Source organism: Manis pentadactyla, chromosome 7 (genome assembly GCF_030020395.1).
Source record: "Manis pentadactyla isolate mManPen7 chromosome 7, mManPen7.hap1, whole genome shotgun sequence".
NCBI classification, from domain to species: Eukaryota; Metazoa; Chordata; class Mammalia; order Pholidota; family Manidae; genus Manis; species Manis pentadactyla.
The window spans coordinates 99658079-99665410 of NC_080025.1; the positions used below are offsets into that span (position 1 = coordinate 99658079).

A 7332-nucleotide genomic window follows, 5' to 3' on the forward strand; every position below is an offset into this window, starting at 1 on the left:
GGAAACACTGAGTCTCAGGACACCAGGAAGTCTACATTTTTAACAGGCTCTCACAGGGATTCTGATATACACTACAATATGAGAACTACTGACTTGTACTTGTTCCAGAAGAAAAACTCAGAATCATCTATTTTTCTCTTCTTGAAAATACAACTCTTTGCCACATCTACTCTAACTAGAAAGTAGTATTCACCATCAGCTTGTAAAACTACTTCACATATGTCTTGGAAACATACAATTTAACTTTTGTCTGAGCACTTTTTATCTTTGAGCTTTGGAACACCAAACTAAATTCAATCCTAAATACTTTTTGACCAACACTAACGTCAAAAGGGCTTCACTGTAATCCAGTTCATCTGAGCCAGGTTCACCATTCGTTTTCAGTCTCTTATTACCATGGAGCTGGTCAATGTCATTGAGAATAATTTTTTACACAAGACGGTGGCACACTGAGCCATGAGCCATGTTTGGGGGCCACAGGCCACCATTCAACCTCTTCCTGCCTATACCCTGGGCAAGGTGGGCAAAAGGAATCCCTCCAAAGCCTCTGGGGAGTAAAGGTTACCAAGCCCCTGCCCCTGACCTTGGGAAAAACTTTCATATCTCCATGCCTTTTCCTCTGAAGTTCAGCAGGACTAGAATGACCTTCCTTCCCTGCCTGCCACACCCATAAAGTCCTATTCATCCTTCAAGTTCCACCACAGAGGTAGTGGTAACAAAAACAATCATAATAAATTAGGTTTCCCTCTTCTATGCTGTCCTAGCTTGCTGTAATTTCCCTTTATAGCACTCATCAAAGTCTGTAGTGATATATTTGCATGATTATTTTATGAGTGCCTATTGATCCCGCTTGACTGAAAGCTACATGAGCAGACACCATTTGCTTTGCTCACACTTGTCTTTATAGCCTATTACCATGTCTGGCACTTGGTAGGCACTCAGCTATTACTGAATGAATGAATTAACAGGTTTATGTTTATTGAGTACTTCCAATATGTCAGGCACTGGGCTAAATGCTCCTGATAAATGGTCTCTTAATTTTCCCAACAACATTCTGAGGTAGATATTATTATTACCCCTGTTGAATAGATAATGAAGCTGAGGCTCAAGAAGTCTCAAGAATTTTTCAGGGTCACCTGAGTTATAATGGGGGCACTAGGATTCAAATACGAGTTTGTCTACATCTAGAACTCAGCTCTCAATGATACCATACAGTTCCTATTTGAAATGGTCGACCTCCTGGACTGTTAACTTCTTGGACACCCTCATCCTAGAATTAATTGTTTCCTACATCATTTTTTCTCATAGCACTTCAGCCATTCCTCCATTACCACTCATCACATTGCATCATCAGGATTCAAATATGTGTCTGTGAGCTCCATGAGCGCATGACCCATGCTTTATTCAACCAGCAAGCCAATCCTAACCACCTAGTCCATACCCTGTGCAATTACAATACTGAACAATAAGTGCCTAATGAACCCAGCATCAGTCTCTCTCAATACATTACTGTCCCCTCACAGTAAAGAAAACAGATGCCATTACTGTAGACAGATAATTAACCAAGTGAACAAAAGAGAACTTAGAGGCAGATCAACCAAATATGGAAACTTGACATGTGAGATAGGTGGCAACTGGAAAAGGATAGAGCCAGCACACTAGTCATCCATGTATAAAGGAATGAAATTAGACCCCCTTCATATATACCATATGCAACATTAATTCTTAATGGATCAAAGACATCCATGCCAAAAACAAAACTTTCAAACAAAGGAAATGAGTAATTGCACTGGCAATCAGGGGAATAAAAATTAAGACTGTGATGAGATAATCATTTAAAACCAGTAAACAGGCAAAAATTCAAAAATCTGAATCTGTGACTACTCAGTGATGGCAAAGATGTGGCTCACTAGGAACTCTTAATATACTGCTGGTGGGTGCATATATATATACATATATATATTTACAAACCATTTTAGAAAAAAGTTTGGTAATATCTAAAATTATGGTTATGCTGTAGTATATTATATGCCATAAAAAATTAACAATAGGTACAGCTGTGGAAAACAGTACAATGATTCCCCAAAACATAGCACATGATCCAGCAATACCACTTCTTATATACCCCAAAGAAGTGAAAGTAGGGACTTGAGGAACATTTGTACATCCATGTTCACAGCAGCATTATTCACAAAAGCCTAAAGGAGGAAGCAGCACAAGCATCCAACAACGGATGAATGGATAAAGAATATGTGGTGTGGTGTGTATAGACATATATACAGATATATATATACATGCACACAATGGAATATTATTCAGCTTTAGAAAGGAAGAAAATTCTAATCCATGCTACAATATGGATGAACTTTGAAAACATTATGAAGTTAAAATAAGCCAGAAGGACAAATATTGTATGATTCCACTCATATAAGATACCTAGAAGAGTTAAATTCATAGAGACAGAAAGTAAAGATTGCCAGGGGCTGTGGGGGAGAAAGGACCAGGGAGTTAGTGCTCAATGTATACAGAGTTTCAGTTGAGGAAGAAAAAAAGCTCTGGAGATGGATGATGGTAGTTACACAACAGTGTAAAAGTACTTACTGCCACAAACTGTACACTTAAAAATGGTTAAAACGATAAGTTCTATATTATATACATCTTACCAAAATTTTTAAAAAATGGATAAGCAATGTATTTAGTCATTCTCCTGTCAGTGGACATTTGGGATATTTCTAGCTTTGTTCATCTGTTTTTGTTGCTGTCGCAGACAATGCTACTGTGAATGTTCTTTTCCATGCCTCCTGGTGCAGATGTGTAAGAGATTCTATACAGCAGTATGTCTAAAAATGGAATTGCTGGGTCAACTTTACTATGCCAAACTATTTTCCAAAGTGACTATTTTACATAATTTACACCAGACAAATAATCATTTGAAAGAGTTGTTCAGGAAATGTTAAATTACAGCCAAAAGGAGGCAGGTGAATCTCTCAACTTAACCAGCTGTCTAGAAGAATACTACCCAGAAAAGGGAACTTTGAGCAGATTGTACCTGCAATATTTCGTTCTTTTGCTGGGCATCTCTTTTAAGACCATTGGCTAATTGATGCCAGCTAGTGGTGGACCTCCAGCATGGCAAAAGGTCTGGAAACTCTGAAATGCAGGACAAGCTGAATAAGATGGGGTGGACTGGGAAAGCACTTCACGGACCTTTTGGAGAGTCTAGTTCGGAACCACAGCTACTGTTCTTTGCTTGACTATGGCACTGGTCTCTTCTCTCTGGAAAGTTCATCCTCTTAAGTGAGCAGCCTCAGAGGACTCCAACCCACAGAATCAGCCTGGAAAAAGAAACGGGCAAATTAGGGAACATATGAAACCTAAATTCAACTATCAGAACACCTTTCTTACAGGAGTGGATTCACTCTAGGAAGTTTGAGAGAGCAGGTCTGGTGGTTAGAGGCCAGAGGGGAACTGTATAAATTAGATCTGGTCAAGCACCCACAAAACAGGCTGCCTGTGATGTCCTGTGCGTGTTCAACCATCTAGATTGTCAAGGCTTCCAGGACTGGAGGCTGGGGAAGCTGAAAAAGATGACAGTGGGTCCTCATCCACTTGGAAATGATGATTCAAATGCATCCAATGGTAGACATGCCACCTGCCAGTAATAGTGTGCCTGTCTTAGAACGACTCAGTCAGCATTTATTTTGAATTGGATTTTCTATTATTCCATAACCCATTCTGACCATGAACCGTATTAGCCCTATTCATGTTAAGTTGTGGTCCCTAAAGAACTAAAATTGCTTCCCAGACTTAGGTTTTACTATTTATAAACTAAGACATGCATTCTACTGATAAAACTTGTTTAAAGCAAATGCATGAATTTTGCTCTCTATTCCAGATGGGTCAGAGTTTGCTACCTCTCCTGCAAACAGTTTACCATCTTTTCAAGATTCCCCCATAAGCACTTTAAAGCACTGCTATATTCTGCTAATAAAGTTCTTCAATTACCTTTTATGGAAGCCCACAAGATACTGAACTTAAAGATTTATACAAATAGCCAAAGGCAGGTATCTTTTGATACTGTCCAATGCACAGTCATAAAAAAGGGACCACAAATAAGTTAGCTAATAACATGTCACTATAAAACCACTGGATATAGACTAAAGGTTGCTGAAAGATTTTGATCAATAGTGACTCCAACTTGAACACTATGAGAAATGTGAGGCATGATGCTGATGTCTTTTCCTAAATCTGGCAATTTCTTTTCTAAACAGTAATTAAATCAGTGAAAATTGCATATAGTCGCATGAGTTATACACATTTTTTTAGCAGCAATCATGAAACCAAATCCCCACTGACAAAAATCTAAAACGCTACAGTTGTCAATGTTTTAAATGTCAGATCCTATGCTTATTTATTTTGCAAGCCACTCCAGGGAAGCCAGACATCAGCCCAGATCTCCCCGCCTCATAGAAGAGAGGCTTCAGGAAGTCCTCGATAGCTGATGGAAGACCCCGGTGAGTTCTTTGTCTCTTCCCTGGTACCATTTGGCTGGTGTCACTGTGAAATTTCCTTCTTCTGCTGCCGGTATTGGCACCACGTCAAATCTTGGCTCAACACATCAGTGTGTACTGAGCCACAACAGGTGCAGGAATTAAGTAACCCCCTGTACCCACATTTGAATTTTCCAGCTCCTGGGCAAGTTGGCTCAGGCATGCTTCCTCCTTTTGTCAGCCTTTGGCTTCCTCAGCCCAGGATGGGCTGGTGGCCTGGCACGACCTGAGCTGGCTGCTTCATCACTGTATTGGCTGAATCACTGACAGCATGTTTGAAGGTGTCCTTTCATTCTTCTGAGGCAACTTCTTTCTGTTGTGGAGTCACTTCTCCCTCAGAACACAGTTTGGGGTGCTGCCTCGCCTGGGTCCTCAGCCACATCTGGAGACTGTCATAAAAAGGAGGTAATCTAGTGTTGGGCCTCAGGAACTGAACACCCACCCTCCTCCTGCCCCAGAGTGGGAGGCACAGAGAAGTAGCACGGGCCACCAGTAGAGACTGCGTCAGGAAAATAAGATGACTCAGAGCCACAAAGAACTTAGCAATGACTAGAAAGAACTTCAGCATCGTGTACTTTCTACCTGGGCAGTACCAAATACATACCTCCTTTTTAGGGTTAATAGTGAATTTGAATCAGGGCTGGCTCTCAGCCTGACACCAGGACTGGGGCTGTTGTTCATTGGGGAATATCAAAGCAGTCCACTAGAAACACTTGAGACTTACTAGAGCTGGTGACTTTTACCTGTAAATACACCAAGCCACTCTGTGACCTCACAACAGAAATATCTGAACCAAGGGCTGAGATGCACCAAACTGGTCTACAGGTGGTGCAGAGAGAAGACTGAGGGACGTAATTAGAGGCAAGAAGCAGAAAGAACTAGATGCCAATAGCCAGGATGCTTTCATGCACAGCACAGGGCTGAGAACACGACCGAGTTGGGATATGGCAAAGGTGAGAAAGAAGGCACGGTGGCAGTTAGGAAGGCAGTTGCACTGACATTCTTAAACAAAATTTCTTAATTTATTTCTTAAACAAAAACCAAAAGTATATTTCTGGATCCCGAAGTGGAAAGGACTAGTTTCTTTCAAAACCACATAGGCATTGGTAGCCTAAGGAGGCAAAGGGATGTTAAAAGCAGCCTCAGTCTGGTATCAGCCAATTACACAGTGAGATGAAGGAAATCCCCAAATGGCCTAGCGGGAGGCGCACATGGAGCTGGAACACTGTGCAGGCAGGCTGGGGAGGGGCTGGCACTGAAGGGCTGATCTCCTCCCAAGGAAAGCCTCAGGCACTGAATATGCAGAGGCCCTGGGTGCAGACAGGCCAGGCAGCCAGTTGGCACGGAGGCCTTTGGACACTGTGATGCAGATACTCGGCTCTACTTGCCTGGCAACTTCCGGGCACTCCTCCTCCCCCATCTTCACCAAGCTATTACCAAGAGAAAGGAACAATGTATTTCATGATCCTAGAGAAAGTTTCCCTTTTCTCTAGGAGCCAAATCTTCTTTTCTCATGCAGAAAATAAAAAGGAAACCCAAGCTGAGTCATCAGAAAAAAATTATAACCTGATATACTAACATCAATTGAAACTTTTGTGACTAAAGAGTTCTCTTTAAGTTCTCTTCTCAAAACCAGCTTGTCCTAGGATGCTGGATGTCAGGCTATTTAAGTTAACTTTGAGGCCCTACTGGTTCAGCCAACGAGACCTCCTACAAGCATACTTGGCCCTGTCTAATTCCTGAGCCTATCACAACAAAGGCAGTCGCTGGCTGGGATCCTGGCATCCCGCCCAGCTCCTTCCAGGCTTCATTCCCTGGAAATTGGACCCTAACCCTGGATCCCCAGCTACTGACTGGGATCCTGCATAAAGTCAATCTCTCACCTGGGATCACCTCACCATTCGCTGGCTACCTTTGAGTACCGCCCCCAGCTAGAAACCGCAGACACAGCACACACCTTAAATAGGGCTGGACCCTCTTAATGGTGAGATGGCCCAAGGTCTCCACTTTTCCCCACTCTGGATTGCTTGTGGCTCATCCTTCTACCAGTTCCTCCTGCTCCTCACAAGCCCTTGCTTCCATGTTAAGCCCACCTAAATCATGACGAGATTCAACGTTCTGTAAGGGCAGACACCAACTTCTGCTTCTGACCTCAAAGGTGCAGATCACATAGCACTTCTGACCTCAAAGGTGAAGATCACACAGCCTTTTAGAAACAACCTGGTAAGAAAAATGTATTAAAGTGGACACTTTTTCCTAAAGGCCATATGAACAGAGCGTGGTCAAATCCCTGACTTTGGAAAGTCATTCAAGGAATCCACTAGGTCCTCTCTCCCTATGTGACCTCCATACTAGCATTATCCGGAGCACTGTGACCACGTGGTGGTAAGGCAGTCGGCAGCAGTGTGACACAGGGAGACACAGGTGGGGGCCACCCAACACAGGGTTTGGAGGCTCTGTGGAAGAGCAGAGAGGGAAGTCTCATACGGTACATATGGATATGGCATTTCTATAAGGTTCATCACATCACTCATCACACACACTTATAGAGGTGATAAGTGAAATTTATATTTTCTTCTTTGACTCAAACATTCACTCCCCAGGGACATAATCTCAATTCAGTTTCCAAGAGAAGTTTTGCCAGAAATATTGCCAATTCTGCTGTCCAGGGCCTTTACAAGAATTTAGTTATCTTATGGCTACTAAGTGACAAAATAATTTTCAGGAGACTCTCAGGTTGGTTCCAGATAGCTAAGAAACACATGCACATATTAAGCAGTAT

The 7332-nt window shown here is 42.3% G+C and overlaps 1 long non-coding RNA gene across 1 annotated transcript; it reads right to left on the minus strand.

Moving 5' to 3' along the window:
- Positions 1 to 2116: 2116 nt before the first annotated feature.
- On the minus strand, positions 2117 to 6875 carry LOC118918522 (uncharacterized). The gene is made up of 3 exons (XR_005027170.2): positions 6508 to 6875; positions 4674 to 4939; positions 2117 to 3335 (listed from the first exon to the last, which is right to left on the minus strand). It is a non-coding gene; the product is annotated as an uncharacterized LOC118918522 (long non-coding RNA).
- Between the last annotated feature and the right edge of the window lie 457 nt (positions 6876 to 7332).